The sequence below is a fragment of the Lolium rigidum genome, chromosome 2 (genome assembly GCF_022539505.1).
Source record: "Lolium rigidum isolate FL_2022 chromosome 2, APGP_CSIRO_Lrig_0.1, whole genome shotgun sequence".
NCBI lineage: Eukaryota > Viridiplantae > Streptophyta > Magnoliopsida > Poales > Poaceae > Lolium > Lolium rigidum.
Genome location: NC_061509.1, coordinates 224,396,518 through 224,406,331, shown reverse-complemented (window position 1 = coordinate 224,406,331; position 9,814 = coordinate 224,396,518). Strand labels below are relative to the sequence as shown.

The window sequence follows — 9,814 nt, the reverse complement described above, 5'->3', positions numbered from 1 at the left end:
CTTGGAATTTCACAGGTTTATCTTTGAAGCAGAGCTTGCGTACTCAATATCTATGTTGTGAATTGTCAAACGAGGCAAACTTAAAATAAAATTCATAAAATCTTCAGCTACATCCCTGGTGTGCGTCCACACAGATTAGGATTGAGGTTTATTTGCTGTTGCAAAGTGAGTTGGAGCATATGTTCATTTGGAAATTTGTCTGGCTTTGCTGGTAGTAGACGTAGCTGGGGAATGGCTAAATAGTAATTTTGTAAGCAAATATTTGCTAGATGCCAAATGTCTAATAACACAAAAACATAACTTTCTTTTTCTGTCGCTAGAAAAATGCTTCTTGCCTACTCTATCTCTCTCTAAAAAGCTGCCTATCCATTGAAAAATGTTAATGTTAGTTTAATAATACCAAGCAAGACTTTTTGCGCTTTTTTATTCTCCATGCATGATGGTCCCATCTGGTCCCATTGTCCTAGGCTGTGCAATGATGCATCAGGAGTTGATGCGTTATTTTGGAGATACCATGCACCACAACACAATTAAATAAGGACACCCGAATTAAAGAGGCGCTTGGTTTCATCGAGACTTCATTCGTGAGACAATTAATCCCAGCTGATCTAGTAGTCTCTCTGATGGGGATATGCTCATAGGGGGTGGGTCGCCAGTCCCACTCGCCATGAAGACGGAGGCCCAGGCGGACTGCCAGTCGCCCAAGCGACTGGGCTCTAAGGCGACTGGGCCGTGATCCCGAGGAGGAGATCTGCGCGAATGGATAAGAAGATTGCTTGCAAGAGGGTTAACGAATCCCGGATTAATAGCAACTGATATGATTCGGAGTTATCTCCATGTAACCCTAGATCGGGGGTGTCTATATAAACCCCCGAGCTTAAACCCTAGTGGACACCTGATTCGAGATCCAATCCTCATTGTAAGCTCACGGCGTAGCCGCCGACTGAGCCCCCCCTGTAGCGGTCCAGGAAAATCCCCATACTAGAATTGTTTGTTCTTTTTCTTTTAGTGCATCATCATGGCATATGCATCATATCATCCACAATATTTTATCAAATAAAAATTATTTTAAATAAAAAAAACTATCTATGTTTTTCCTCTCATATGGTTTTATAATAAACCATCCCTTCTCCTTTTCTTATTTTAAATAAAACCAAAACATATATTTCATAACCTTGCAAAATTATTCGAAAACCAAAATCTAGATTTTCAAATCTGTCAAAACCCTCCTTTAGTCCCATCTTTGGCGGGAAGAATTCAGCAAGAGAAGAAGAGAAGAAGCAGCAACCAGCGGCCCAGCTACGTGACCGATCTCTCCTTCAGCTCCTAGTTTTATCTCCACTAAAGAAGCCCATTCGCGAAAGCCACGAGGTCCACGTTCAGCAGCCCACCTATCTCACCATAAACTCTCAGTCCTTCTTCTTCGTTGTACGGCAGCTCATCCAGCCTCTACACGTCGGCAGGAGCGTGATGGGACGGCCACCATGCATCCTGCCTCCTCCTTATAAATCCTCCTGCAACCCTAGCCTAGCGCCCTTCCTTTCTCCGCCGCCGCCGTTCTCGCTCTCTGCCTCTACACCACCTCGGCCACGCGCGCCTCCCCCGCCCTCCATTCCGTCGCCACCAACCTGCTCCGGTTACCGTTCGAGCCTGTCGTACGTCGCCGGCAGCGTATCCAAGTTCTGCACCGCGCCTTCGTCTCCCCGCGTCCCCTCCGAGCCTCGACGCGCGGATCTTCCTTACCGCGTCCAGGCGCTGCTCCGCGCCATCGCCATGACCTCCGGTCGCTAACGTCCGTGTCGTCGTCTCCGACCCCGTCGTGCCTGGCGAAGCTTCGACGCCGCGGCCGTATCTGCTCCTCTCCGTCATCCGGCGTCCTCCTCAAAGCCTTCCCTGTGAGCTCGCGTTCACGATGTTGCCTTTTCCCTACGTTTTTCTGTTCCGTAACCGTCAGGGCAATCACCTTCGTTCTGTGTTTGCCAGCTCCGCATCCGTCTCGTCCCGGTCGTCGACCTCTTGGAACCGGCGCTCGCCGGCGCGCCTCCTGCTGTCTCTGCTCCGTTGAGTCAAGGCAGTCCAAACGCTGCATCGGCGCCGGCCGCATCCATGCATGCAAGCTTCCGCCGCCAATCACGCGAGCGTGTGACGCCCGCACCTCCACCTCGACCACGTCCGTCTTCAGCATCCGCGGCCACGACCAGTTCTGGCTGTTTTAGTCCATGCTTCCGTCGCCAAGGTCCTCCCGCGGCCTCGTCATCAAGGACGCGTGCGTCCGTGCTGCGTCCAGACTTCTATTTCCCGAAACCACATCTGCGCCGCCCATCCCGGCGTCGTCCGCACGTCTCCATCCTCTGCCTCGCGGCACGTCTGCATGTTTTAACATGCAAGCAGCATCCTACTGGTTTGTTCCTTGGCTCAATGAAGCAATCGATCGGGAGTTCTAATTCCAGCCTACGCAAAGGCCTTCCTTCTTTAATCTGTTTTGTTGCTCTGTTTCCTGACAGCCGGATTCAGATCGTAGCTCGCCGGCCGGTCAACGTCGTCCAGGTCTCCATCTTCGACCAGCTCAATTTCTATCGTGCCCGCACCTGATCAACATCTGCCTCGTAGATCATCTGGTTTGTTCCTTTTGTTCACGTCCGTGAGACCCAGGATCAAATCCTGTTCTGGCTTATTCAAGCTATTCTTTTTATCTCATTTGTTTATTTTTCCCTGCTGATAGTTGGGTCCCATCCGTAAGTGTATTGGGCTATTTTTCCTCCGGTGAGAAAAGTATCAGCATCCAGTACCAGTCAGCTTCTTCTTTGGTCCCGCAGGTGAGCCTCACTGGCAATCCTTTTCAGAGTAACAAAGGTTTTACAGTTTTTCCTGAATATTGCAGAAAATGCTTAAACTTGATAAATTCATATCTCCTAAACTATAACTCCAAATAAAATGTTTTATATATGTAAATTGATCATAAAAACATAAGGAACATGAATATGTCATCCATATATCTCGTTGCATCTCGCATCATGTTGTGACGTGGTAGTTCGCATTGCACCTCTTACATAACACCGGAGTATTTTGGATTTCCACCTAGGAATTCCCCGCTCCGTTTAACTTTCAAGTAGCTCACCTTGCCATGCTCCTGCCATGATAATCAACCCTTAAACTTGTCGGTAGAAATGTAACTCCAACCTTAATTTGTTTGTCCGGGATTCCGATTCCGCTTAAATTGGATAAGTTGCATCGCATCATCTTTGCCATGTCATGCATATCATCTTGATCATGCTGGATCTTCTTTATCCGTAGTAGTAAGATTTGCATGTTGTGTTCCAGTATTTGCTTCTTCCCGGATAGGATCGTGAAGTGGTGTGGTGAGATACGACGAGTTCTCCGGATGTTCCTCAGCAAGCTTTAACAGGCAAACATTTCCCCTATACTCCTGCCCCTGCAGAAGTCGCTCACCTATTTTATTTCTGCCTTCTCCCTCATGCTATCCTTGAGATGCGTTCTTGTCGCGTGTCCCTTCCACTTGTTACCTCAAGCAGCCCATATTGCCACCACCAACCACCAACCTCCTACGAACTCGTTGTTTGGTTATCGGGTCCGCCTTGCGAGTCGTAGTGCATGCTAGTGCTCGTTTATATCGTGTTACCGTTACCGCTATCTTATCGGGTTATCTCGTTGGAAATACATGACACATGGTTTATGGTTATATCTGTTGGAAGTATCATGGTTACTTGTTAATAATTATTAAGCGGAGGCATCGGTGAGTCAGTTGCTCGTTTTATGACGGCTCACTTGTGTTTCTTTAAAGCTTAGGACCCGAGTTCCTGTTATCTGTTCCGAGACTGAGCGCTCTAACCACACGTGGGTATGCTTCTGGGCTCCCTCGACCACCGCCGGAATCTACGACTTTGTCCAGTGGCCACAACTAGTTTCGTAATGTTTTACCATTTGTTGTTGCGTGCATGCCGGCTTGTTACTTATTTACTTTGGGAAGCCCCCGGGTGCCTTGTATCCCTTGTTTTCGGTATGCACGTATAGGTTCGCGGCTCCGCGCGTTTATCGCATCGTCGAAGCGGGTCATTCGCCCCGATGTGTGTTTTGACCCTCGGAAGCCGTTCTCGCAAACAGCCTAGGTCCGTCTCGGAGATTCGTACGGACTTCGATTCGGGTTCAACTTAGTTAGGTGGCTTCCTGGACATTGTTGTCGTGAAGGAGAGTGCGTGTCGTTATATCCACCTGTCGCAAGTGGGTTGATCGTGCGTGTGGGCACATTTGGGCACCCCTGCAGGGTGTACATCTTATCGATAAGCCGTGTCCGCGGTTATGGACGACTTGGAGCTGTATGACTCGACCATAGACAACTTACACCTATTGTTTATTAATAATAACTTGCGTAGTAAGTTAGCACAACTTCACTAATAAATGGTTAAAACTTATCAACTGTGTGAGTGCCCTTGTAAGTACTTCCTTGCGAGGGGAACACCTCGTACTGTGTTATGCTTGCAGAGTATAGAACTGTTAGTTACGCTCTCTCACCTTCTCTGATAGACGACTGTTGTAGAGTGTCTCTATAGGTTTTTAGTGCTTGCGCGTTGCCGCTTAACCCCACCATAATGCCTATGACGTTCCTCTTGCGTCCTCTAAGTCCCCTGCGTGCCTCAAGTACAAAGGACGACTGGTTGACGAATGCTTATACGTCTTGAAGTCTTGTTAAGTACGAACCCGTACTTATTGTCGCTTCTACGGGATATAACCGGGCAGGTATGAAGATATGTTCGATGAAGACGACGCTAGCAAGGTTACCCTTCCGGCTTGGCTCAGGCGGGGTTATGGACGCCACTGGTTATCTTCAGGACTCTTAGTCCAAATTTGTATCTTGTCCGTACTCGGACGCATTCGATCTTCTGTATGATTTGGATCTTTGTATTGTCTATTTGTATCTTGACTCGTGGGAGTCGTTGTTGTAATATATATGTTTCTCGTGGGCTCTATTGTAATCATGTTGTAATGTTACCGCTCGTGATTGATTCCACCCGCATCGCGTGCATGCTTCTGCGTGTACGAGGCGCTTGGTGGTGCGTCTCCTAAAATCGATATCGTGCGGATTTCGGCGGATTCGCTGGGATCCTCATGGTACCGGTTTTGGGGCGTCACAAGTTGGTATCAGAGCATCAGGTTGACGGTACCCCACTAGTCCAGCCTGTAGGATAACCTTGCCAACGGTCGTTGAGTTTAGAGCGTCCAAACTATTTTCTAAAAACTCGTTGGATAGTTCTGATTAGCTCTGATTTTTCTTCTTATCTCTATTCTTCCTCCTCTTACCTATGCGAGTTTTGGGTCTTCTCTCTTATCTGTGTTTCTGAGTCATAGGATTCTACGCGGGTTGCACGATCTTTGCCCCTCACCTATTAGGTACGATCTTCGAAGGATCTCAACAGAAGCGCTTCATCAACAGCGGAACAACGAATCCTTGTTAGTGGTGTTGAGAAGGTCAACACTTCGCCAGAAGAAGGTTCCACGCCATGGTCGGGTGTTTGTCAACATGGTACAAGAAGACTCGATGGTTTAACCAACTCCCCCTTAGGTTGACGTGGAACCTCGGGGCGAGGTTCCTTGTTAGTGGTGTCGATTGTAGCGGTCCAGGAAAATCCCCATACTAGAATTGTTTGTTCTTTTTCTTTTAGTGCATCATCATGGCATATGCATCATATCATCCACAATATTTTATCAAATAAAAATTATTTTAAATAAAAAAAACTATCTATGTTTTTCCTCTCATATGGTTTTATAATAAACCATCCCTTCTCCTTTTCTTATTTTAAATAAAACCAAAACATATATTTCATAACCTTGCAAAATTATTCGAAAACCAAAATCTAGATTTTCAAATCTGTCAAAACCCTCCTTTAGTCCCATCTTTGGCGGGAAGAATTCAGCAAGAGAAGAAGAGAAGAAGCAGCAACCAGCGGCCCAGCTACGTGACCGATCTCTCCTTCAGCTCCTAGTTTTATCTCCACTAAAGAAGCCCATTCGCGAAAGCCACGAGGTCCACGTTCAGCAGCCCACCTATCTCACCATAAACTCTCAGTCCTTCTTCTTCGTTGTACGGCAGCTCATCCAGCCTCTACACGTCGGCAGGAGCGTGATGGGACGGCCACCATGCATCCTGCCTCCTCCTTATAAATCCTCCTGCAACCCTAGCCTAGCGCCCTTCCTTTCTCCGCCGCCGCCGTTCTCGCTCTCTGCCTCTACACCACCTCGGCCACGCGCGCCTCCCCCGCCCTCCATTCCGTCGCCACCAACCTGCTCCGGTTACCGTTCGAGCCTGTCGTACGTCGCCGGCAGCGTATCCAAGTTCTGCACCGCGCCTTCGTCTCCCCGCGTCCCCTCCGAGCCTCGACGCGCGGATCTTCCTTACCGCGTCCAGGCGCTGCTCCGCGCCATCGCCATGACCTCCGGTCGCTAACGTCCGTGTCGTCGTCTCCGACCCCGTCGTGCCTGGCGAAGCTTCGACGCCGCGGCCGTATCTGCTCCTCTCCGTCATCCGGCGTCCTCCTCAAAGCCTTCCCTGTGAGCTCGCGTTCACGATGTTGCCTTTTCCCTACGTTTTTCTGTTCCGTAACCGTCAGGGCAATCACCTTCGTTCTGTGTTTGCCAGCTCCGCATCCGTCTCGTCCCGGTCGTCGACCTCTTGGAACCGGCGCTCGCCGGCGCGCCTCCTGCTGTCTCTGCTCCGTTGAGTCAAGGCAGTCCAAACGCTGCATCGGCGCCGGCCGCATCCATGCATGCAAGCTTCCGCCGCCAATCACGCGAGCGTGTGACGCCCGCACCTCCACCTCGACCACGTCCGTCTTCAGCATCCGCGGCCACGACCAGTTCTGGCTGTTTTAGTCCATGCTTCCGTCGCCAAGGTCCTCCCGCGGCCTCGTCATCAAGGACGCGTGCGTCCGTGCTGCGTCCAGACTTCTATTTCCCGAAACCACATCTGCGCCGCCCATCCCGGCGTCGTCCGCACGTCTCCATCCTCTGCCTCGCGGCACGTCTGCATGTTTTAACATGCAAGCAGCATCCTACTGGTTTGTTCCTTGGCTCAATGAAGCAATCGATCGGGAGTTCTAATTCCAGCCTACGCAAAGGCCTTCCTTCTTTAATCTGTTTTGTTGCTCTGTTTCCTGACAGCCGGATTCAGATCGTAGCTCGCCGGCCGGTCAACGTCGTCCAGGTCTCCATCTTCGACCAGCTCAATTTCTATCGTGCCCGCACCTGATCAACATCTGCCTCGTAGATCATCTGGTTTGTTCCTTTTGTTCACGTCCGTGAGACCCAGGATCAAATCCTGTTCTGGCTTATTCAAGCTATTCTTTTTATCTCATTTGTTTATTTTTCCCTGCTGATAGTTGGGTCCCATCCGTAAGTGTATTGGGCTATTTTTCCTCCGGTGAGAAAAGTATCAGCATCCAGTACCAGTCAGCTTCTTCTTTGGTCCCGCAGGTGAGCCTCACTGGCAATCCTTTTCAGAGTAACAAAGGTTTTACAGTTTTTCCTGAATATTGCAGAAAATGCTTAAACTTGATAAATTCATATCTCCTAAACTATAACTCCAAATAAAATGTTTTATATATGTAAATTGATCATAAAAACATAAGGAACATGAATATGTCATCCATATATCTGTTGCATCTCGCATCATGTTGTGACATGGTAGTTCGCATTGCACCTCTTACATAACACCGGAGTATTTTGGATTTCCACCTAGGAATTCCCCGCTCCGTTTAACTTTCAAGTAGCTCACCTTGCCATGCTCCTGCCATGATAATCAACCCTTAAACTTGTCGGTAGAAATGTAACTCCAACCTTAATTTGTTTGTCCGGGATTCCGATTCCGCTTAAATTGGATAAGTTGCATCGCATCATCTTTGCCATGTCATGCATATCATCTTGATCATGCTGGATCTTCTTTATCCGTAGTAGTAAGATTTGCATGTTGTGTTCCAGTATTTGCTTCTTCCCGGATAGGATCGTGAAGTGGTGTGGTGAGATACGACGAGTTCTCCGGATGTTCCTCAGCAAGCTTTAACAGGCAAGCATTTCCCTATACTCCTGCCCCTGCAGAAGTCGCTCACGTATTTTATTTCTGCCTTCTCCCTCATGCTATCCTTGAGATGCGTTCTTGTCGCGTGTCCCTTCCACTTGTTACCTCAAGCAGCCCATATTGCCACCACCAACCACCAACCTCCTACAGCTGTTGTTTGGTTATCGGGTCTGCCTTGCGAGTCGTAGTGCATGCTAGTGCTCGTTTATATCGTGTTACCGTTACCGCTATCTTATCGGGTTATCTCGTTGGAAATACATGACACATGGTTTATGGTTATATCCGTTGGAAGTATCATGGTTACTTGTTAATAATTGTTAAGCGGAGGCATCGGTGAGTCGAGCTTGCTCGTTTTATGACTGGCTCACTTGTGTTTCTTTAAAGCTTAGGACCCGAGTTCTCGTTATCCGTTCCGAGACCGAGCGCTCTAACCACACGTGGGTATGCTTCGGGTCTCCCTCGACCACTGCCGGAATCTACAGCTTTGTCCAATGGCCACAACTAGTTTCGTAATGTTTTACCATTTGTTGTTGCGTGCATGCCGACTTGTTACTTATTTACTTTGGGAAGCCCCTGGGTGCCTTGTATCCCTTGTTTCCGGTATGCACGTATAGGTTCGCGGCCCGCGCGTTTATCGCATGTCGAAGCGGGTCATTCGCCCCAGTGTGTGTTTTGACCCTCGAAGCCGTTCTCGCAACAGCCTAGGTCCGTCTCGGAGATTCGGCCGGACTTCGATTCGGGTTCAACTTAGTTAGGTGGCTTCCTGGACATTGTTGTCGTGAAGGAGAGTGCGTGTCGTTATATCCACCTGTCGCAAGTGGGTTGATCGTGCGTGTGGGCACATTTGGGCACCCTCGCGGGTGTACATCTTATCGATAAGCCGTGTCCGCGGTTATGGACGACTTGGAGCTGTATGACTCGACCATAGACAACTTACACCTATTGTTTATTAATAATAACTTGCGTAGTAAGTTAGCACAACTTCACTAATAAATGGTTAAAACTTATCAACTGTGTGAGTGCCCTTGTAAGTACTTCCTTGCGAGGGGGGGAACACCTCGGCTGTGTTATGCTTGCAGAGTATAGAACTGTTAGTTACGCTCTCTCACCTTCTCTGATAGACGACTGTTGTAGAGTGTCTCTATAGGTTTTTAGTGCTTGCGCGTTGCCGCTTAACCCCACCATAATGCCTATGACGTTCCTCTTGCGTCCTCTAAGTCCCCTGCGTGCCTCAAGTACAAAGGACGACTGGTTGACGAATGCTTATACGTCTTGAAGTCTTGTTAAGTACGAACCCGTACTTATTGCCGCTTCTACGGGATATAACCGAGCGGTATGAAGATATGTTCGATGAAGACGACGCTAGCAAGGTTACCCTTCCGGCTTGGCTCGGGCGGGGTTATGGACGCCATCGGTTATCTTCAGGACTCTTAGTCCAAATTTGTATCTTGTCCGTACTCGGACGCATTCGATCTTCTGTATGATTTGGATCTTTGTATTGTCTATTTGTATCTTGACTCGTGGGAGTCGTTGTTGTAATATATATGTTTCTCGTGGGCTCTATTGTAATCATGTTGTAATGTTACCGCTCGTGATTGATTCCACCCGCATCGCGTGCATGCTTCTGCGTGTACGAGGCGCTTGGTGGTGCGTCTCCTAAAATCGATATCGTGCGGATTTCGGCGGATTCGCTGGGATCCTCATGGTACCGGTTTTGGGGCGTCACAC

General features: G+C 48.7%; 2 long non-coding RNA genes across 2 annotated transcripts; both read left to right on the top strand.

The window, feature by feature from the left end:
• Positions 1 to 2,298: 2,298 nt before the first annotated feature.
• On the top strand, positions 2,299 to 2,816 carry LOC124688282. The gene is made up of 3 exons (XR_006998475.1): positions 2,299 to 2,401; positions 2,505 to 2,618; positions 2,723 to 2,816. It is a non-coding gene; the product is annotated as an uncharacterized LOC124688282 (long non-coding RNA).
• A 4,151-nt stretch (positions 2,817 to 6,967) lies between these two features.
• On the top strand, positions 6,968 to 7,485 carry LOC124688219. The gene is made up of 3 exons (XR_006998451.1): positions 6,968 to 7,070; positions 7,174 to 7,287; positions 7,392 to 7,485. It is a non-coding gene; the product is annotated as an uncharacterized LOC124688219 (long non-coding RNA).
• The last annotated feature ends 2,329 nt before the right edge of the window (positions 7,486 to 9,814 follow it).